Raw genomic sequence first — 23,995 nt, 5'->3', positions numbered from 1 at the left:
TTTACTAAAAACTTAAGACAGTATCTCAATTAAAAAAAATCCTACACCTTTGAGGTAATTATAATGACTGAATTTTTCACATAAAGAAACTGAGTTTCAGAGGAGTTACTTAAATTTACCAAAGTCCCAGAAATAATACTGAAAACAAAGGGGGGGTTCTATTTAGATCTGCTGGATGTCAGACATCCCTCTTCGTTGTTCCACTCCACTGTGACAAGCATGAGTCAACATGCTGAAAATTCCACAAGCATGTTTATTTTCACAGCTGTTATTTTTTTGTTGTCAAGGAAATGGTTTTAGAATTTAATTTTTCATTCTTAAAAGTAGGATTTTTTCTCATCAAGATCCATTGATATTTAAGGAATCATTAACACACACAAATGAAATGACTAACATTAGGCCGTGTTCACCTAATTACAAAAGTTAATATTCCTTTGAAAGCAAAATGTATAACCATCTTCCATAGCAGCATGTAAAACAGGTACATATTTCTAAAAGCAATATTCCTTTGTACTTCTCTCTTAGCATCCAAAAGAGAACATAAGTAACAAACTGAGCATGCTAGACACTTACAAAAGTAAAAAAAAAAAAAAAAAAAAAAAAAAGTATTGTAGATTTTTTTTCTCTCGAAAGCAATTTTGAAGCTCATTTAGCTCAAGCTCTTAATTTCATGGAGAGAAATTGGCTATTTCATGTATTGTTAATTTTATATTTTATATTTTGAAATACATATTTCTCTGGGATGGATATGTATTTCTCCTAATTAATTGCTATTATACTGCCTCATTAATGATTCTGTTCGTGCCTACTGAATTTGTATTTTTTTTCTGTTTGTTTGATGACCATTCCCTTCAAATAATCAGCTTTTTGTTAAGTTTCCTGAGTTTAATTGCAGTTCCACACAGATCAAGGAATATGGAAACTGTCCAAATCTGGGTTTTGTTCATTTTTTTCTTCCTGTAACAAATGACTAACCATTAATACTGTATAAGTATTTCTTAGACTAAATTTAAAAATAAGGTGAGGTTACAGGGAAGGCTTCTTAGGAAGATTTTACCCCCAATAATAGCTGTTTTGTAAAACTTGGACTTTCTACAGCTGCTGAATTTTTGAGTTTCCTAGGAGACTGTAAGCTAGCGTCACTTTCTTAAAAACGATGAAAGCTCTCTTTGGTCTGGGTCTATGCCTTGTTGATTCACAAGAATGAATCCTTTGATAAAAAGACAAGACAAGAATGCATGCATTAGATGATGAGACTTAAAACTATTTATGACAGATTTTATAAAAATGGCAAAGTCACAATAGTATGTAAGACATTTGGATATATTACATAATTATATATAAGGATTTTTTTTTTTATTTCTCCCTAAAATCTATCAGGAAAATAGCAACAGCAAGAGAATGGTGCCTTTCTCTCCTTTCTTTCTTTCTGTCTTTCCTTCTTTCTTTTATTATTACTCTCATTTTAAATAAACCCCAAAACCAAAGACAGGTTGATTCACTGAAAGACCTTTTCAAACTGTTTCACAATACATTAATGATAGTTTCTACTGGAAATTTTATAACTCAGCATCAAGTTAGAAAACCATCATATGAGAATATCTCATTTCCACTATTTTCATTTACTCTTTTCCTTCAAAAACTTATCACAGCGCTCTACACATATTTTGCACTTGAAACCAATTTTCATTGTAATTGTTTTGGTGCATATCCATGAATTATTAGTTAAGTGCAAAAGAGTCTTATTAAATGCCCAATTCACTTCCCTTAAGCTACTCTGTTTAAAGTTTTCTGTAATACACGAGAACCATAACATACATGAACTACCATTTGAGAAGTAGTATATTTTGAGGAACTAAAAAATTAGACTGTCAACTTCTTACAATCTTTCAAATTAAAATTATAAGTAAATAGTGTTTCTAATAAAAAGTTTTATGTCATGTCATATATCCTATATCATATCATATTATACTATACATTTAAATTTAAAATCTAAATAAATGTTGTGACAGGACAGCTTTAGGCTTGCTATGTTATAGTCCGCCTACAACTCCAAAGTTTTATTTTAACTAAAGGGTTTATGTTTTGCTGTTGTTTCATCTCCAATGAAGGTCAGCAGGGGGCTCTCTGATCATGGTCACAGTCTCAGGATGATGGAAGCTTCCTCCTGACTAGAGCTTCTGGGATCATCAGAGGAGAGCAAAGAAAGGTAACAACTGCCACTCCTTGTACTTCATGGGCCAAAATTTGTTACATACAAGGCCTAACTTCAGAGGCAGGCAAATACAATCCCGGAACATACCCAAAAAAGGTGAGAACTGGAGATGTTTGATAAATTCCACCAATAATTGTAAAATCTGTAGTTTCAGGTAGCAGCCTTGCATAAACTCAAAAAATAAAAGTGGGATCACAAAACTAATGATTTTAAATTAATTTTCTTTTTTTGGATTATTCAGTTGTTTGTGCAACCACCTAGATTCATTCTTAATTTCTGCTGCTTTTGTTTGTTTCATTACTTCAAAAGTCAAAGAACACATCAGTTCTTGGCCTTTTGGCTAAGATCAAGTGCAAAAGTTAGAGAACATTATTCTGATTTTTTGAAAAAAGGTTACATTTAAATATCTCACTTCTCAGTATTAGCTACTGAGTCATAAGTAATTTTTCTTTTACTTGTCCAACAAAGGTGCCATGTTTTACCCTATGATGTCAGAAATCTAGATTTGAAATAAAGTTTAAAGTTATAGTTTCTATAAAAAGAATATTCATAAATAACAATTATTTGGTGCTTACTAGGTGCTTCACATTATCCCGTTTAATCCACAACACAATAAATTATGTATGTTATGAATACTTTTTGAATTATGAAATTGAGGTATGGAGAAGTTCAGTGACTTGCACAGAGTCAAACAGCCAGGAAACATTGAAGATGGTGTTCGGACATGGGCAGTCTGACTCCAGAGACAGAAAAGCACTTGGTTATATTGAGTCATCCTTGATCCTTTAAGGACATGCATATTTCGTTATAAGTAGGGTAGTATTCATTGTTTATGCTTCCAAAAATAACAAGTGGTCTCTAAGGAATCATAATCACAAAGGAAAAACACAAGAGAAATGAAGCATCATTTCTGTTTTATAATTAACTATGATTAAGTATTTGTTATATTTTTCATGCATATTTTCCCATGTACAAACAACACATATTTATTGTCTATTATCTATATAGCTTAGGGGTGTGCATGCTTCTACATATTAATTTTTAAGGAAAACTGACACGTGCTATTTAGTATTTATTCACATAAAAGGTTATATTGAAATAATGTTTGTGAAAGTATTTTTTAAAGAGTAAATATTATAGATTCACTTTAGACCATTAAGTAACTACTTCCTCAGAAAATAGATAGTATCATACATTACATACACAGTGTGCCCTTAAATACCACCATGCTACGTAGATTTCATTGGGAGGTACTGTTGGGGACATTTAGGGCTTAGTAAGTCAATGTTACAGATTAAAAGTATTAGGCCTAGCAAACTAAATCCTAGGGAAGCACATTTGTTACATTAAGACAAATGAAAGGGCAAAGGGATCCCTGAAAGAAGTGTGCTCCCCAAAAAAGGGATGTTTATCTACATCTCTAGGCCCTGCATAGGTGAGGAAGGAGATTTACTAGAAGTCACAAGCCAGAGAAACAAGAAAGGAGAAAAGAAGGCAATCTGAGTAGAACGAGAGGCCAATTATATCAAAAGTCCATATTTGGAGGAACTGGACTCGTTTGAAAAATGCAAAAAAAATTAAGGAAAGAAGGAAGGAAGGAAAGGGGGGAGTGAGAGAGGGAAGGGGTGGAGGGAGAAATTAAAAATATATCAATAAACAACCAAAACATTGCTTAATTTCTTAGTCTGTGCTGGCTACAAGAAGACAAAAGATGCTTAAAAAACGTGGCAAGTTACACCCATGGCAAAGGTATCATGCTGGAATACAGGCAACTAGAGGCTATATAGCATTTATTTTCAAAATGAAAATTAAAATAAAATAAAGGCAAGATAAGCAGAAGCGTCATGACTAAATTATGTCCAGCAATGCAGAAATAACTATGGTATGACAGGTGGGTTAGGGGCATTGAGATATCTACTATAAACTCTAGGTCCAAAGGAAGAAATGGAGGAAATCTACCAAGATTCCCTCTGGCACTTGGAAATGATTAAAGGTAACAACTGGCCCTTTTCTTAGATCCCATTTCCTTACTCTTAGTTTATACATTTAATGTAGGTTGGCTGACCCTAGTACTCCAAAATTAATGATAAATAAAGGCAAAATATGTGTACTTCACTACAATTCAAGGCAGCATCCAGGATCCATCCGCCTTTCTATGGTCTAGAATTCTGTTTGATTACAGATCTCAGGTTTGGCTTTCTTTCTCATTTCTTTCACTCCTTCTGCCTCCATGGCCTTCTGGATAATATCTAACACACTATGAGAGCTCAACAATACCCTGCCTATTAACATACTAGTGAACAAGTGAATTCATGGATGGTCACTCCACTTGGGTATGGGTTCCCCATTGGATTCCTAACCTTCTCTTAGTACTGCCACCAAACCTCATCCCCTAGCTCTTCCTATGCCTGGACATTTCAGGCAGGAAATGTTCCCTCCATCAGTTTCTGGTAATTTCTTGAAATGAGTGCACTAGATGAGTCCACTTTAGGCCTCTGAGAAATAATAGATTTAATAAAAGGGTTTCCATATTGATGTAAACTTCAAAAGTATTTCTTTTTTGTCAACTTTTACATCCCAGCCAAATAAGGTTAAGGAACATTAAGAGAAAGTTATGAAATACATTCCTCCTCATGTCTCAGGGCACATCACAGAAAATATTTCAGCTTTGGAATGAAATGGAACTAATTCCTCAGCTCAATCCACTGAACCTCAGCTTACTTGTCTGTAAAATGAAGACAAAAATACCTCCCTAATAGAGCTAGTGTTAGCAATAAATCTGTTAATAGGTTTAATATCTAATCTATGGTAACACATTAAAAATGGATCATCCCTTTTGCTCTGAAATATATTTGAATATTTTTAATATAATGTCAGATGTGAGTAAGAATAATAAGGGTAGTTCTATGAAAACATAAATTCATCACATTATAAAATAGGTCTATTATGAAGATATATAGAGAAAAAAGCTAATAAGTCTAATAGTAAGAAAATACAGTGATAGCATTGAAACAATAGCATTATAGATCCTTAAACTTGCATTTATCTAATAATATCAATGCACATCTTTATAAATAATTAAGTTTTCTAAAAATTGACTTCAATATTTATAGTATTATAAGAGCCAAAAAAGCTACAAAAAAACAAAAAATTGAAATGAAGCTATTTACAAAAATTTTATTCATACAGTACTAAAAAACTAAAAATAGTTTAGAACTATATTATATAACATGTACTTTCAATTTTATAAAATTAAATTCTAAAGGTATATATCATAGCAAGAATAGAATGTAAAGTACTTTCTTTAATATTCACTTATTTTTTATTTAAACAAATTACATTTAAAAATGTTATAATTCCAATAAATAGAAAAATATGAGTAAAAATTTATATAAATGATTACTATCTAAATATTTGTATGCTGGATATTTTTGTGAGACAAATATAGTACACAAAAAGATCTATGTTGGACTCAAGAAAAAATAATGCTGTTATGATTCCAAAAAATTCTAGAGAACCATATTCCATTTTTATTTATTAAAAATATCTATTAATGAGTAATACTGTGCATGGAGTTCTACAGTACTTAATGCCTCCTGCAAATGTATGAAAAATCAAGAAACACTGCAGGTGTCAGAAACAAAGGAACATTTTGACATTGTAAGCATCTTCTTTCATCAAAAATTTCAGTTTATATTTGAAGCATAACATTTAATTATATATCTTGTTAATGAAATCTTTTTGCAAATGAAATAAAAATGACAACACAAGTTCTGATTTAATAAACTTAATGTCAAATATTTTGCATGTTCTTTTAAATTTAAATTTTTTCAGGGTGTTAGGAGATGAACTGTGTCCCCTTAAAACAATGAATGTTGAAGTCTTAGCCCCCTATACCACAAAAATGTTACCATATTTGGAAATAGGGTTTTTGAAGGAGTAATTAAGTTACAGAGAGGTTACTAGGGTAGGCCCTTAACCAATATGACTAGTGTTATAATAAGAAAGGAAGTTGGGGGGAATCCCTGGGTGGCTCAGCGGTTTAGTGCCTGCCTTTGGCCCAGGGCATGATCCTGGAGCCCCGGGATTGAGTCCCATGTCGGGCTCCCTGCATGGAGCCTGCTTCTCCCTCTGCCTGTGTCTCTGCCCCCCCTTCTATGTCTATCATAAATAAATAAAAATAAATAAATAAAAATAAAATTAAGAAAGGAAGTTGGGCACAAATACATAAGGAGGGACGATGATGTGAAGACACATGGAAAAGAAGGTCACCTACAAGCCAAGGATAAAAAGCTTCAAAAGGAGCCAACTCTGCCAAAACATCGACCTCAGACTCTAACCTACATAACCATGAAAAAGAACACTTTCACTGGGGCACTTGGGTGGCTCAGTCGGTTAAGCGTCTGCCTTCAACTCAGGTCAGGTCCTGGGATCCAGCTCCACAGAGAGCCCCACATCAGGCTCCCTGCTCCTTGGGGCAGGGATGCTTAACATACCCATTACAATACTTTGAATTTTTTTACTGCCTCAATACATTCAAATTCAATTCATAAAGTATAGACTGCTTCTCCCTCTGCCCTTCCCTCTGCCCATGTTCTCTCTTTCTCTCTCTCTCTCTCTCCCTCTCTCTCTCTCTCTCACACACATGCTTTCTCTCTCTCTCTCAAATATATGAAATCTTAAAAAAAAAAAAAAAGAATACTTTTGTTGTTTAAGTCACCCAGTTGTGGTACTTGTTAATTGTTTTTTATTATGGCCACACTTTCTTTTTACTCATCACTTGTACCTGCACAAAGATAACAGTTTTAAACAGACAAAATATTTTGTGTTCTATTTAAAATTACCAATAGAACATTGTTTTTGTGCTTTTAACTGTTCCCCTACTGCAAAGCCAAATAATGATAATCTATGACAATATTAAAGATTGATGGCATATGTCATAGTGCTATCTATCTAACAGAAGATAAATATCTTAAATTATTTTCTTTACTTTTTGAATTAGGCACATTTTAAGACCAGCTGTAATTGTAATGTTTTCTCATTACGTGAAGAACCCAGCATAGAGCTCAAGTATCTTCTTTGTGGGATTGATTATGATACTTCTCCATCTGGATAAATGTTAATACAGAAAGTCTCATTTTCTTTGTCCACATGATTAAAGTGAAAACTAAGTTGAAAAAAAAAATGGAATGATACCTTTTAAAACTTAGAATTTAATTTATAATAATTATTTCCCGCATATTTGTTGACTATAAGAATTCAGAGTTTAAGGACATAGTTAAGATTAAATCCATGGGAAATTCCAGTTAAAATAACTAATAAGTTCACTGGAATAAATAATCTATTCTATTACCTTAATGAGTATTATTAGTTCATTAAACAGATACTTAAATCACAGAATGTAATATAAAATGAACAATAGAAGATGAATTAAGAGTGACAAAGGTTAACATCTGCTGTAGAATTAAATTCATGGAAAAGTATTTAGGGAGCATAGCAAATGCACACCTGGTAAAGCATAATTTGATTAATTATAGCCAACATGAATTCAGGCAGGAGAATTCATGCTTAACAAACCCATTACAATACTTTGAAGTTTTTACTGCCTCAATACATTCAAATTCAATTCATAAAGTATAGACTTTAGGAAAGCTCTAGATGAAGTTTATCATCTGCTATTAATAGATAAATTAACTAACCATAGAATGGGAAGTAAAATGAGTTAGATAAGAGGATATCTTTTTAAGAGAAAATTAACATCAGAATAGAAATATTTCAAACTGAAAAAATTCATAACTGTGATTAAAAACTGCCAAAGTCTTGCTGTTTTCATTGTACATAATGAAAGATGAGTGTGGTTACCTGTGAATATCTATTATGACTACATCATAAACCTAGACATTGAGCAAAAGAGAAGGATGTAAAAACACTAGAGTCACGTCATTGGAAGTCTGTGTTTGAGGAATGGTTATTTTGGATTATGGTTATTCCAGTTGTAGAAGTACTGGTCATTAAATAAAACACAGAGAAGAAAATTGACATACACTCATCACTTATGGTGAGATAATGCAAAATTATATTACAGATACCTAAAAGAATTATTTTGTTAAACATCTAAGCACAAGTTATGTTTTTAACATAAAACAGATATGAATGCAATTCCTCCTTGGTTTACCACAGAAATCTATTTAAGCCAGCTACATTTAGAAATCATATCTACAGTAAAATATTTTTCATAAATATATCTAAAAGTTAAATTTACCAATGAACCTATAAACTATAAATTCATACAACATCTGTGGTTATTTGGCACTATAATAGGAACCACAGTACCACACACTAGTATTAAACATTCTTATATTCAAAATTCCAGTTAACGTTTACATATTATTTAATTTATATTAAATGGAAATTGTTACTTTTTAAAATTAAAATTAAAAAAATAAACATAGGTGTAGATGCATATTGAAAAAAGTTACTTTTGAAACTAAATAGCATAATCATTTCTTACTAAAAAGAGAGCTCTCATAAAAAATAAAAGAGTTCCCATTATTTTGCCACAATGTGGAAAAAAAAAGCCATCCTTTGGTCAGGAAAATAATTATAATTAACACACACACACACACACACACACACACAATGGATACAATTATTATACATAGAAGTAAACCAAAAAGTAGTATGGTGTGTGAATATGCTCCTGATGAAATATAAACATGACAGTGATGAAATTGGGCTGTGTTTCAACTCTGTCCACAGTCCTGTGTGTATTCTTAAGAAAAGATGTCTTGATATGGCTGACGTAAACAAAGTATAATCTGATCCAATTATACAGCAATATGTCTGGAAAGAGTAAAGGATGCTGATTGTAAGAACACAAAAATACAAAAGAGTTTAAAAGAAAAAATGTTCAATGCATTTCCTCTGTTGGTCAATGCTCAACAATAGTAACTGACATATAGTGCTTAAGTAAATGTCAGGCAAATATCTAAGTGCTTAATACTTATTATTAACTTATTTAAATAAAGCATTTAAAATTACATTCTAGTAATTGTTATTTTCTGCATTTGACAGATAAGGAAACAGAACAAAAAGGTTATGTGCCAGGGCCACTGTCACATGACAAGGAAATTGTGAAGCTGGAAGTTTAACCTAGTTCACTACGTGGCTCTGGAGCCAAGCTCACCCCTTGAGTCACATAAGGCAATGTTAAAGTTCCTGTAGACACACTGAGAAAAGTAAAAAGAAATAGGTGAAACTAATACAAATAACATTTTATTTAAACCAATACATCCAAATATTATTTCAATATATAATTGATACAAAAATTATTGAGATTTTTACATTATGTTTTCATAGTAATCCTTCAAATTCAGCACATTATTTTTGTAAATTTATTTTTTATTGGTGTTTTACACTCAGAAAATGTTTTAATTTGGATTAGCCACATTTCAAGTGCTCAAGTGCCATGGTGGTTAATGGCTACCATAATGTGATGTACTACTCTAGAATATGTGCTTTCAGGTATCAGGCATCCTGCCTCTTGAGGGGCCTGTCAATGAGAACATGTACTCATTTTCTCTTTGAGGGTAGAGCCCTCTAATTCTAGCTTTTTGTCCAAGCCCATAACATGACAACTGAAAGTAGTGTTGAGATTCCTATCTGTGAAAGAATGTATTACAAAATGCAGTGCGACAATATTCATCTAATTCATAGTTATTTTTGTTACCAATTCAAAGATTTGAGTTGACTCATCAATTGCTTTTTTTGTGCTTTGGTAGGATGAATCAATCCCTGAGGTCTGGTAAAGAATTAGTTTGGTGCAAGAGAATGTCTGCAGACCCTTCTTATAGTCACTGGCCTTGGCATGCTTGAAACAGCCAGATAGGTTTTTACTGTTCACCCAACAGGTATCTATTATGTGTCCAAGTTCATGCAACATAAACAGGACCATCACTGAAATTTATGTGCAATTTAAAATACAGAAAAGTTGGGGATCCCTGGGTGGCTCAGTGGTTTAGCACCTGCCTTTGGCCCAGGGCACGATCCTGGAGTCCCGGGATCAAATCCCATGTCGGGCTCCCGGCATGAAGCCTGCTCTTCCCTCCTCCTGTGTCTCTGCCTTTCTCTCTCTCTCTCTCTCTCGGTCTATCATAAATAAATAAATAAATCTTTAAAAAAATAAAATACAGAAAAGTCTGTGTTTAAAACAGTAAGCATATGAGAAGTTTTAAGTGACATCTCTGTTAATAATGGATAATTTTAAGAGTCTGTTTTGTGGTTTGCCTTTCTCCCCCCTTGCTCATTTTTTGTATTTCTTCAATTTCACATATAAGTGAAATCAGATGGTATTTGTCTTACTCTGGCTGACTTACTCCACTTAGCATAATACTAACTCCATCAGTGTTCTTGCGAATGGCAAGATTTTGTTCTAATTTACGGCTGAGTAATATTCCATGGTATATGTATACCGCATCTTTAGCCATGCATCAGTCAATGGACACTTGGGCTGCTTCCATAATTTGGCTATTGTAGATAATACTGCTATAAACATCGGGGTACATTTATTCCTTTGAATTAGTATTTTTGTATTTTGTAGTAAATACCTAGTAGTGCAACTGCTAGATGCAGGGTATTTATATTTTTAAATTTATTAAGGAACCTGCATACTATAAAGAACAAACTAATGGTTTCAAGAAAGGAAGTAGGTAGAGGGATGAGATAATAGGTGATGGGGATTAAGGATGGCACTTACTGTGATGAGCATCGGTGTTGTATGAAAGTGCTGAATCACCAAATTGTACACCCGAAACTAATATTACCCTGGATGTTAACTAACTGGAATTTAAACAAAAACTTAAAAAAAAATAAGTAATCCTGAGAAGTAGAGGAAACAGACCTTAAGCCTTCAGGCCAATGGTAGAGCCAGGGCCTGTGCTTAGTCTTACTAGGTTCTATTTTAATTTCCATAAACTCACATATTTTTATTTTAGAGAAACTAAATTTAAAAATGGATTTAATTTAAAAAAACTAAATTAAAAATGGAAATAATTTTACATGTATGTCCGTACAAGCAATATCCATACCAAATAACAAAAATGCAGGAAGTCTTTGCTTTACACAGTTCCGGGGTGTATGAATTTTGGTTACCACAGTTCACTTAAATAATAGCCACTAAAACACGGTCCAGGGCTATATTGTTACAATGGCATGTTGACCATAACTGCCTAAGTACACAGGTAACCGCTAGCTCCTCAACACATAAAGTACTATGTAAATAACAGATGTTTATCATGAGCAATGACCCATCATGTCACTTCTTCTATAGTCTTTCGGGGATTGGTCAGATCAACCCATTCAGTTCATGAACCAAAAGCAAAGCCAATGGTTGTATTGTCTCATGGTGTCCTAGTGATAAACTCGTATGATATTTCACAGAAATGGATCAACAATGAGGGAACTGGCCAGTGAAAACTAAGGAAGAAACTAAAAGTAATAATGCTGAAGTGAAGTCAAAGGCAAATGGAGTTATAGAAGAAATAACTTACTTGGGAATGCAGATACTGCTGCCATTGAAGAGGCTTCTAGCCAAAGGAAGTTGGGTCAGGCAAAACTTGGCACAGATGAAAAAATTGATTGTGACAAAAAGGAGGAAGATATTCCAAAGGAAGTGATGCCAAAAAAAAAAAAAAAAAATCACATCAAAGGAACTCTCAAAAATATTTCACGATATTGAAAGGACAAAGAATATTAGAAAGTTGATCCAAACTTAGAAAGAAATATGACAATCCACCAAGGCATCAGAAAAAATGATACTAACCATGAACTAAACAATGAGAAGGCAAGTTCACACAAATCTGGAGAAGTATTTTACAAAAAAAGAAATCATTTGAATTCTTAATATGCCTAATGTTTTAAACTATAGTGTTTTAAATATTAGTTTTACTATTTTTTCATGCCTCTATGCATTTATGAACAACGTAAGAGATGTTTTAATATTTTAACAAAAAATTTTAAATGGGAATAATCATAATTTTCCCATTGATTTGTTTGCATAGGTTCATTTTGCAGTGTCATTTTACAGTCCTGCAGTTCTATGCAAATATACTTTGAGAGATCATTACAGTGAAAATGTCAAAAGAAATTGACACTAAACAATTGGGAATTTAAAACGAAGTGAATTAAAACACTTAAAGTCAACATCTAATCTATTCTGTCTGAGATAATGAACTTTGAAAAAACCTGGCAAACACCCTTGTTGATAAGAAATTGTGACATTGTTATCTAATGTATTAAATAAAATTAACGGTAATAGGTAAGGGGTTTTAGGTAAGACAAAGACAAACGCAAGGGGAAAATGAAGAATCTTCATGGATCTTCCCATAGGATAATTAAGGACTTTTTAGTGTCCCATAAACAGATGTTCTGATCATATTGTCTGATGCAATCTGCCTCATTAGTTTCTTCTCTCTTGTCTCTCACTTCCTTTCTTTTTAAAAAGTACATCTGTGAATTTCTGATGGGAAGAGTATAATATTCAACAGCCAATCCTTAATGAGTTTTGCTCTCTATCAGATACTGTGCTACATTAGAAATATAAAGAAAAGATAAATCATGGCTCTCTAAAAGATACTATGGGAAAGCTGATACTTTGAAATTTGAAACAAAGGATAAAAATTAACATGATTTTCTTTATTTAATAAATTATACACAAGTATTTAATATTTATTTTTCACTGATATTTTTCTTTACAATACCCATGTTCCAATGATTTTATTTATATTTTCACAGGTACACAATAGTGTACAGGCTTTTTGTAGAAACAGGCTTATTTGAGAAATATTTTATCAGTCATTCTCCCTTAAAGATCTTATCTTTTTAGTTTCACTTTACGTTTGCTTCCATACTTTTTTGAACATGTACTCATTGTCCATATATTTCATGTTTTCTCCCTTTTCTCATCTTTTGCTAAAAGCAAAGTTAGCTGCATCTTTTGATAGATGACTCTGAAAAACTTATGAAATATGTTTATATGCTTAACATAATCACACTAGTGCTTCAAGTATCAAAAATCTTATGTATATATGTATGCCTTAATTTTTCTTCTGTGACTAATGTCACTCATGTGATCTATACCCTCCTCCAAAAAATACACCTCCAAATGAAAAAAAATTTTTTTTTAAAGATTTTATTTATTTATTCATGATAGTCACAGAGAGAGAGAGAGAGAGGCAGAGACACAGGCAGAGGGAGAAGCAGGCTCCCTGCACCGGGAGCCCGATGTGGGATTCGATCCCGGGTCTCCAGGATCGTGCCCTGGGCCAAAGGCAGGCGCCAAACCGCTGCGCCACCCAGGAATCCCTCCAAATGAAAAAATTAAACTGTAGCATACGTGCTTTGAAAGAATTTATTTGTTGACTTATATTTTTTGACAATGAAGTTACTAGCACTCCCATCTTAGAAATGGTATACACTTCATTTTTTAAAACGTAGACATAATCTGAATTGACTTAATATTTCTCAAGACATTCAAGACAACAGTTCTACTTCAGGAAAGTGACCATATTTAACTAATCAAATGTTAATTAATAAATCTATCTGGAGAAAGCTAACAGACTGATTCCTTTTTAATGGTAAATATCAATGCTCAGAGAAACCTAAAACTCTCTTAGAAGTCAACAATTACGTCTCTAATATACACCAATATTCTTTATTATTCACTGATTATGATTAATATCCCTATGGAAATTTTGCCAATTAGAAGTGTTTAATTTGAATTTTCTTAAATCTTTTAGTTAATCTACCCTTTGAGAATTGTCTTTAAACATGCTGACTTACATCTATACATAAACCTTCAAATAATGTCGCATCTAATATCTCTGCAGAAAGCTACCTTGTAATACACGTGATTTTTTTAAGTTCAAAATAAAGCTTATAGTCATTCTAAAAGCGTATTGTAAAACCCTGAAATAACTTACATTTATAACACCACATTGAAGTGTTTTCATCCAAGCAAATCTCACTTTCTTGATATTCTAAGTAACAGTTTACCTAGAAGAATCATATTTAATGACTGAGCATATTCCTTACCTTACCCTTCACGTAAAAAAACAAATAATGTCCAAGCATTGGGATTATCTTTATGTTACCTTTCCTGCAGGCTTTTTTAAGGGCATATGTCTCCTTTTTCTTCCTAAATACATTTGTTTTTTGAACTATCTGGCTAATCATTTGTTTTTTTTTTGTTTTTGTATGCTTTTAAAACAAATCCATGTCTCTACAAGTTATCATCAAATGTATATTTGTGCATATAAATTTAACAATAAACACTTTAATTTCATTATCTGTCATAAATTTCAATTTCCAAGTAGTGATTTTTTTTTCAATATCCAACCTGTACAGCCAGTCACAATATAAAGGTCAAATATACAGTGTATGGCAAAATGAGGTCCTGGATCTCTTCTCATAAAAGCTGACACAGTGGGGAATGCAAATGTATTAAATTTGCAAATTTGATGAAATATCTCATGAGTACAAAATACAATGAGAGCTTAGAGAAGAGGCATCTGACCCACTCAGAGACATTTCCTTGAGAAAAAGGTCTCCTTGAGGAAATTATACTAGATGAAATGTAAAAAGCAAGGAAGGAAGATAAGATCATTAGAGGCAAAGGATGAAAGTACAAAGGACTGAAATACAGATTGTATTTTGGAACCTGGAGACCAACATCAGTCACAGAGAAAGATGCTGCTAAGGGAGAGAGATGGGAAAGATGAGGCAATGCAAAAACAGGCCCCAGTAAGGAAACTGTCCTTAGACTAGTCTGTTCATACTTCATTCTAAGACTGAAAGGTGACTAAATGTGAATTTTTTGGCAGCAAACGTGATATAATCATACCTCCAGTTTATAAAGGATGCTCTCTCAAGAAGAGGGACTAGAATGGATGTGAATAATTACAAAGTGATTATAGCACTGTTGTCTTGGTCCATGAAGGAGGTTATAAAGATGGAAACTAGTGAATGACATCCAAGATCATTTTATTTAAGAGGTCCAGGCTGCATGAGTTGTGATGGATTGTGTATTGGAGGATGAATAGATAGGAGATGATTCCAACTCATCTTTTTGGGCAATGGAATGACTGGCAATGCTAGTCACAGTCATAAAATATTAGAAGGTCAGAAGGTGGGGATGGGAGTATAATAAGTTCCTGACTCAGGGAAAGCTATCTTTGTAACCATTATGACTGGACCCAAAAAGAGGGACAAGTAAGCCAAGTATACCTTTAGAGTAGAAAAGCAGGGCCCCTGATGAGGTCCTAAAACACTAGACCTCAGGCTTCCTGATGCCTTGAAAATTTTCTAAGTACCCCTTTGGTGCTGAAGGCTGAGCATAGCTGGAAGTGACCTCTGGATGGGGTATTGTGAGCTAAGACTAGGACCCATATGATTTCCCTTCCACATTTCTGTGTTTTATGATACTCTCTTCCAACCTGTTTAAGAGGTCAATCTAATGCCCTGAAGGTCTCTGAAACTTGTTTCTATGTGATCTTTTAGGACCTCGGTGGTAAGGGAGGTTTTAAGAGAGTGGCCTGATGAAAACATCACTCTTGCTGGTCAGTCTGGGATTTCTTTTCTGAAATTACAAAACTGGCTCACCAGAATTGTCCCAATATGCAGATTTGGGGACTCAAATTATTCATATAAGCAAGAATACTGCAAAATATCTGTCTGGGTCTCCCTTTTCCCCCACATGCACACAGTCCAATGAATGATTCTGTGGAGAAAACCATAGGGGAAATTTGTGATTTAAAAGAATGATCCATAAAGTCTTCCCAAACCAAAAGCCAAAGGAAAGAGTATTCAGAAGAGAATTTGAATGCTAGGCTGGAAGGAGACACACAGTGAGCCAAAATATTAAATAATCCCTATCTTGATCAAGGTTAGAAGCTAAAGAAGTCCTGTTCAAGAAATAAGTATGACAGACATTGCTAGATTAAGACCTAGGTAGACGACAAATCTTGATTATGCACATCTCCTTTTTACTTGGCTTTAGGTTGTTGCTTGATTATGAGAGAGCTCTGAAAGGAGCAGCTTTCTATGGAAAGTTGTGGGATTCCAGATCTGAGGTCAATATGATTATTCATTAATTAAATGAGTGGGGACATCTCATTGAAAATATTATGGAAATTTTTACTTCATTGTCCACATTAATGGATACTGAACTTGATGCCTGCTAACACCCTTTCATCTTTATGTTCTATTTTCCTATATTATATTTGTTCCCTGTTTCTTCTGTACCTTAAATTGTGAGTTCAGTATAGCATATCCTAATATATAATCTGACCTCAGCACTATTAGGAACTATTCTTGCCACAGAAGATGCATTAATCAAAACTCGAGCTGAGAATTAAATGAACCTAGTTTCAGTCTAAGTAAGAATTACTGGCTCATGTAACCACATAGCAGGCAAGGCAAAGTGAAACTGAGGACTAGTGGGGCAAGGACCTGTATGCTACAAAGAATTTTATTATCATTTTTTCATGGTTTCCCTTGAAGGGTTATCTACAGAGCCCTTCATGTACACATCCTATTAACCCATGATCCGAAGAGGAACAGGCTCTTTTCTGCTATCTCCCTTGGAAATAAACTTAACAATGACTGTATGAGATTACAGCACATGTCCATATCTTAGTTGATGGCAGTGTCCAATAGCATCTAGAGAAGATAGAGAGGTAGTTGTAAAAAAAGAAGGCTATACTATTCTAGGGGAGGAGAAAGTGAAGAGGCAAAATGATAGGTCAAGAGGAAGATGTCAAAATCTCAGCCTCCTTGCTATTCATATACCAACCATGCCTCCTTTTAGCACCATACCATTTAAACTTTGACCCAATTTGTTACTCCTATCAATTTTCCTGGGCATAACCAATTGTCTTCCTGACCTTCCTCTAATTCCTGTATTTTCTGGTATCTTTGGACTTGACACATAATGAAAAGTTATTAAAAAGTTATGAAAATTGGGACACCTGGGTGGCTCAATGGTTGAGCGTCTGCCTTCGGCCCAGAGTGTGATCCTGGAGTCCTGGGATCAAGTCCCACATCAGACTCCTGCACGGAGCCTGCTTCTCGCCTGTCTCTCTCTCTCTCTCTCTCTCTCTCTCTCTCTTGAATAAATAAAATATTTAAAAAAAAGTTATGAAAACTATAGGTAATGTCAAGTAACTGACATTCCACTCATTGCTACAAAAATTCTGCTGAGTACTTGTAATTGACATTGCTATTTTTATTTTAATATTTTATATGATATTAAATAAAATTTTACTACACAAATAACAAAAACAACATATATATAAAGAGATATGAAGTATTATTTTCTATTATATACTAGCTGAATTATATATCAGCTTAATCTCTGGGGAATGTCTACAGTATGTAATTATATATTACATGTATACACATGGCTTAGTTGAGAATCAAGGGATTTGAGTTCCTATCCAGATTTCCCAAGTTGTATCACTCTTTTGCCTCATATTTTGTTTTCCAGATTAAAACAGAAGTATTAAGCCAACTAACTTGATATATTTAACCTAATATCTCTATAAGTATTCTGAGAAATGCTACTCATTTATGTGTCTTCTTACTAGCACCAAAGCAGATAGCTACTATAAGCTGTCATTATTTATAAAATAAAAATAACTATACGTGCTAATAGATATTTCCACTAAGACTGAGAGGTAAAATTAAATTATTAGTGCAGTAAATTCTTCTAGCCTAACCATCTATTTTGCAGCATATAAGGGTAAAATAAATATTTACAATTATTTTTAATGCTTAAATTGAAATTCAACTCAAAAGAAGCTATAAGAAGTCTACTAAGTATTCTACATCATTAACATAGATTAAATGAGAATTCAAAATTGTCATTCTTTTAAGGTTATTTTTGTCTATCACAGTGGAAACATCTGATAATGCTTCATTGAGTACATTTAATTAACTTGTAAGTAAGAGACCCTCTACCAACTACCCACTACCAATTCCATTTTATCGAAAGAGCCTCATGACCCTTCTCATGACAGGCAAGTTCCCCACCTATCACTAACCACAAATTCATTTTTAATGAATTAATTTGTTACTTATCAAATATTTATTGAACATCTAGTTTGTTAGGGTTTAATTTATTCATTAAAAACAATGTTTCTAAAACTATTCCCTATTTGACGGAGAATACATAAATTAATATTAGCTATCAAGGGGTTTCTGTGTACATCTCAGGATTTTATAAAAAGTAAAAAAAAATTAAAATTTAAAAAAAGAAAGAAAAAGAAAAATCTTTTTTAAAAGGATTATTTCTTTAATATTGAGATGTAATTAGAGGAATAAATCACTTGTGCATTTTAAGATATTCTATCTATGGGACACCTGGGTGGCTCAGCGGTTGAGCACCTGCTTTCAACTCAGAGCACGATCCTGGGATCCGGGATCGAGTCCTGCATTGGGCTCCCCGCGAGGAGCCTGCTTCTCCCTCTACCTATGTTTCTGCCTCTCTCTCTCTCTCTCTCTCTCTCTCTCTGTCTCTCATGAATAAATAAATAAATCTTTTTTTAAAAAAGATATTCTATTTAGAACAACCTATTCAGTGTCAGATGATTATGAGGCTAGATAGTGCACTTGAGAAAAGTAACATACGGTTTCAAATCTCTTTCTTATGCTAATAACTAAATAGTACTCAGAATCATACTTGTTATTCTCAGTAAAATGTAAAATATTTAAAGAAAGAATTATGTAAGATCATTTCTTTGCCATTCTGATTTAGGGAGAAAAAAACTTTTCAAAGGATAACTGGACTTTTTAAATTATACCGTATGAGATTTCCTATTTTGAAGGATTTCCTATTTTATTTTATTATTTGTTCAAAAAAAATTTTATTTTTATTTTATATTTTATATTTTTATTTATATTTCTATTTTATTTGTTCAAAACAAATAATAAAATAGAGCTGAGATATACAATTTAGAATAGAGTTGATAATCACAATTTAGCACTCACAATTTAAAAGAATTTTATTAAAGAAGATAAGATATGTTATGGGCACATTTAAAAGTAAAATAATATAGTCATAAAACTTTCAGGATAGCAGAGGAATAAATAACCCACAGAAACATATAACCTACGGAATAAAAAAGATTCTAATCATGTTATACCTACACTACACACTTACTTAATAAAATCCCCTTCAACTGTGTACTATTACCAAACAAACTAAAACCTGTGAGTAATGTCACATAATTTTTAAGCAAGGATGTAATCCATTTCTGCCACACCTGTTATTAAGAAGCTACCACCCATGTGCCAAGCCTCGCACTCAGACCAGGGATGTACATCAGGAAAAAAAAAGACCAAAAGTCCCTTTCATAGAATGAACCCTGGAGTGGTGAGAAACAGGAAATGAACAAATAAACCAATTCACAGAAGTCTGATGATGGTGAATGATCTAGAAGGAAAGCATAGAAGAAGGGGGCTGGAGTGAAAGTGGAAGGCTATCAACTTCCAGTTTTCATCAGAGAAGTCCTCATTGTGAAAATTACATTCGCAGCAGCCCTTAAGTAGCTGAAGAGCGAGTCATGCTTGAATCTGGGTAAGCAGCACTGAGGCGGAGTTTTTCTAGGTGGTTGAGGAAACAGCAAACTTGCTCGGGTGCCTGGACATAATTTTAAACAAGAGAAACTGGAGTGACGGTCTTTCAAAAAGTTTGCAAGGTGCCAACTTTTATTCCTGAGAAATATAGAGGCCACTGGAGAAAATGATAGTTTCGACTCTGTTTCTGATAGGGTCACTCCAGCTGCTGTATGACTACGATACACACAGTACAATAGTGAAAGCAACCAGCATTATGGATAAAATAAACTTGGGCTGTTTATTAAAAACTAAACAAAACTTGACATATGTATAGAGAGCAATACTTGATTTTTTATTGTTTGCTTAATTTTTTAGGTACTACAGTTTCCTGAAAATACAATAAAGCTGCCCACATTTACTTCTGACATCAGATGTTTTGGAACAGTTTGCGAACTGATGGCCTCTCAGACCTAATGATATTTTCAGTTTGTTTCACTGGTCCCAGAAAGTATAGGGGGAAAAAATGACAGTAACAACAAAAACCAAATTAGATAATTTTTGAAAATTAAGAACTTTCACATTAAAAATCCACATACCCAGAAAGACTTCAGCAGATTTGACAATCGTGGATAGAAAGACACAAAGAAATTAGAAAAAGAGAGAAAAGCAGTGCTTCTCAACCACTAACATGTACACACATTGCTTGGAAATTGTGAATGGCAGATTCTGACTATGTCTGGAGCAGGACCTGAGAATCTGCATTTCCAACAACCTTCCATGGGCTGCTGATGTTGCTGATCCTCAACCCAAATCTTGAGTAGAAAGGAGCTGGAGGACAGTAGCAGTTCATGTCCCTTCCTCCAATTCCCACACTCCAACCCATTAGCAACCCGCTGTTGTTGCTAATGTTGTTAGTGTTACTGTATTGATATCTGTTGGTTTCTGAATATTTATTCTTTGTTTGAGAATATGATCTGTTGGATGAAAGAAGAAGTAAAGAGGATGGCAATTATTAAACTAGGAGTTGCAATTTATGCACACAGGGGATATACTTATAAACTCAAAAGAAAAAAATTAGTAGCATATTTCACCATTGACGTATACTGTCAGTTGACCTTTAGGAACACATGGACATGGACAGACAGCTTAAATATGCTATGTAAAGAGCAGTGACAGATCTCAGTGGAGGATGCTGTGGGAGAGCAGAGGGACACACTAACTGAACCAGAGAAACAGAGAAACAGAGAAAATGAAAGAAGGCAGACAACAGTTGTTCCAGATGTCATGGGCATCAAATCTCAGTTTCAGACAAACAGTCTGGTATAGGTATCCAATTTCAATTACAAATAGATGTTCAGAGAAATATTCAGCCTCCATCATTACCAGTAGTGTGATAATTTCAGAAAACTAACAGAAAAAAAAAAGTGGTGGTTTTTAATGTGATTCTTTATTGTGGGTTTGATTGCCACTAATAGGCAGCAGATGGGATAGATACATTAGGGAGAAAAAAGCACATAGAAGTTTTCTGGCCAAAATAAGCAGTTATATTCTAAATTACACCATAACTTTGAGAATAGCAAAATGCTATTGGAGAAAGTTTTTCAGAAAACAAAATTATTTTTAAAGGTAGGTTTCTTTATTAACAGTAATTGTTCCAAATACTTCTATTGGGGTAATTTTTTATTGTATTTTCAAATAAAGATTCCATTTTCTTGCAAAGCATAATTTCTCTAGTTCTAAACTCTGTGTATTGAGTGGAAGGCTTTGAACAGTCAGTTTTTACTAAAAAAGCAAAACAAAACAAACTAAAAACTCACAAAAGATTACAATAATATGGCTAGCTACCCAAATTGTAAATCTATGATCCCTAAAGCTTAAAAACCACTACCTATGAAGGTGTCTGGCTGTGAATGGATGTGCTCAGTAATCAGTTTCAGTGAACACTGATTGTTAAAATCATAAATAAGTTCTGCAAATCTAATGCAAAGCATAGTAATTATAGTCAATAATATTATATCATCAACTTCAAAGCTGCTAAGAAACCAGATCTAAATTGTTTTCACTACAAAAAAGAAAAGTGTGTGACATCATAAGGGTGTTAACTAATGCTATGGTGGTAATCATATTGCAATACATAAATGAATCAAATCAAGACATGTACATCTTAAGTGTACATAAAATGACATGTCAATTATATCTCAATTAAAAAAAAACTCCCAAAAGCTGACCCTGAAGGAAAAAAATTGATAACAAAACGAACCCCTGGGACATAAGACTATCAATACTTCTCTGTTTGCAACAATGATTGATCACAAGGGTTGTTATATGTGATTGAGAGCTTTCCTCTAATATGAAAGTATGAAGTAACAACATGGACATTCTGTTTTTAGTTCAGTTTCACAATGTGAAGAATTTCAACACAATTTTTTCTTGAAAATTTACAGCTGAGAAATGCAATTATATATAACTTAAATATAGTCCTGGAAGATTATTCGATATCATGGATATTAGTACATTAAACAATGCAACATGAATTATAATTTTGGCATAACCTAATATCCATTATATTAGCTTTGCATTATTTAAATTTTTATTGACATATGCTTAGTTTGAAAAGGAGGTAATGCTTCTTCTAAAGTGATTTGGGTAGTACATTTAATATTTGTATTGATTGCAAATATGGATCATATTTAATTATTTGAAAGCTATTAACTTTACATACAAATTAATTATGATTTAATATAGTGTCATATTCTTGGTATAATGTAATTACGGTTCCAAAGCACTTTAAAGACCTTCAACATATAAAACCAATGAGGAGATATATATTTCAAGATAAATTTAGATTATTTATATGTATTTGAAAAACAATGCTCAGATAGTAAGGACAAATTTGAGGACATGACTAATTCCTGATACACCATTCTTAGTCATATTGAGTCTTTATGTGATCACACAATTACTGATCACACACAGATGAGATTTTGTCAGAAATGATGTGAAAGCAGACCATCATTTCTGCCTCCCAAAGACCAAAACCAAACAGAAGTTCCAAATAAGAGGCATTCTTAGTACCTTATGCAATAATTGCACAATTTCCTGTCTCACTGGATTCCATATCCTGTCTGCACTATCCAAAATGCTGTAACTCCCCATGGTCCACACAGGATACAGCTGGTACACTCAAATTAAGATAGCATCTTATTTGCAAAGGGACTAATTACAAAGATGTGGACAAGGAATAGGGAAACAATGAGGGAAAGTTCTGCCACCAGAGCTAACAGGGAAGGAGCAGTTACCACTAGTCTCCTCAATGAAAGGAGTGGGTATCAAAGTCCAGGAGAGATGTGTGGATGAGTTACCTGAAGGGAAACAGTGACATTAGGGCAGGACACAATCTCAAAGAGTAAGTCAAAGAATAAACACTCAGATCCCCTTCTCTTCTGTCTCTTGAAAGGACTCCCTATTGGCCCATCCCAACTGACTAAAATACAAGACAGTTTCTAGGACAAGAGAAGGGTGCAGAAGTATAGAGGGGATCTGAAGAAGTAAATGAAAGCAAGCAACATAAATCCTTAAGGGAATACAAAAAAAGTATGCTATAATATTTTTCAAACCTGAAATTTCTTTTCTACTCCTCACAATTATCAGTAAAGAATTTAAGAGGAAAAACAACCATGCATAATCTAAATGTTAGAGACAACCTAAATTCTTATGCAATTCTCGTCTTGCCAGAAAGACACTAGAATGTTAGATATGTCCACAATAGGATAAATATCATTATTAAAAGGATGGATTGATTTTTGTATTTGAAAAAAAATCAAGAATAAAATCAGGAACTCTTTGAAGCACAAACTACAACATTTTAACCCAAATAAAACTGCTCTCTTCACTCTTCTAGTTGAATTAACTGTCCATTTTATTTAGAACTCACATTTAAACACCACCAAACTACTGTTACACATCTTATTATGTAAATCTTTCAAAATGTCTAATTACAGATTCTGAGGTGGTGACGTTACTACACTGAAGCACTGTACATTGCTTTTTGATAGCCCTGACCCTTGCAGCATTGCAAAATTAACCTTATGCATCCTAAGTACTGTAGTACAAACAAATGAAGTTGTATAGGAAAATGAGATAAACCTTTCCTGGCCATTTAAGATA

General features: G+C 33.4%; 1 protein-coding gene and 1 pseudogene across 2 annotated transcripts in view; one reads left to right on the top strand and one right to left on the bottom strand.

Moving 5' to 3' along the window:
- NCAM2 (neural cell adhesion molecule 2) overlaps positions 1-23,995 on the bottom strand; it is a 514,781-nt gene that overhangs the window by 414,479 nt on the left and 76,307 nt on the right. The window lies entirely within an intron of this gene.
- LOC140621850 (U2 spliceosomal RNA) lies at positions 2,536-2,663 on the top strand (annotated as a pseudogene).

The sequence above is a fragment of the Canis lupus genome, chromosome 30 (assembly GCF_048164855.1).
Source record: "Canis lupus baileyi chromosome 30, mCanLup2.hap1, whole genome shotgun sequence".
NCBI classification, from domain to species: domain Eukaryota; kingdom Metazoa; phylum Chordata; class Mammalia; order Carnivora; family Canidae; genus Canis; species Canis lupus.
This window is presented reverse-complemented; position numbering and strand designations above follow the sequence as displayed.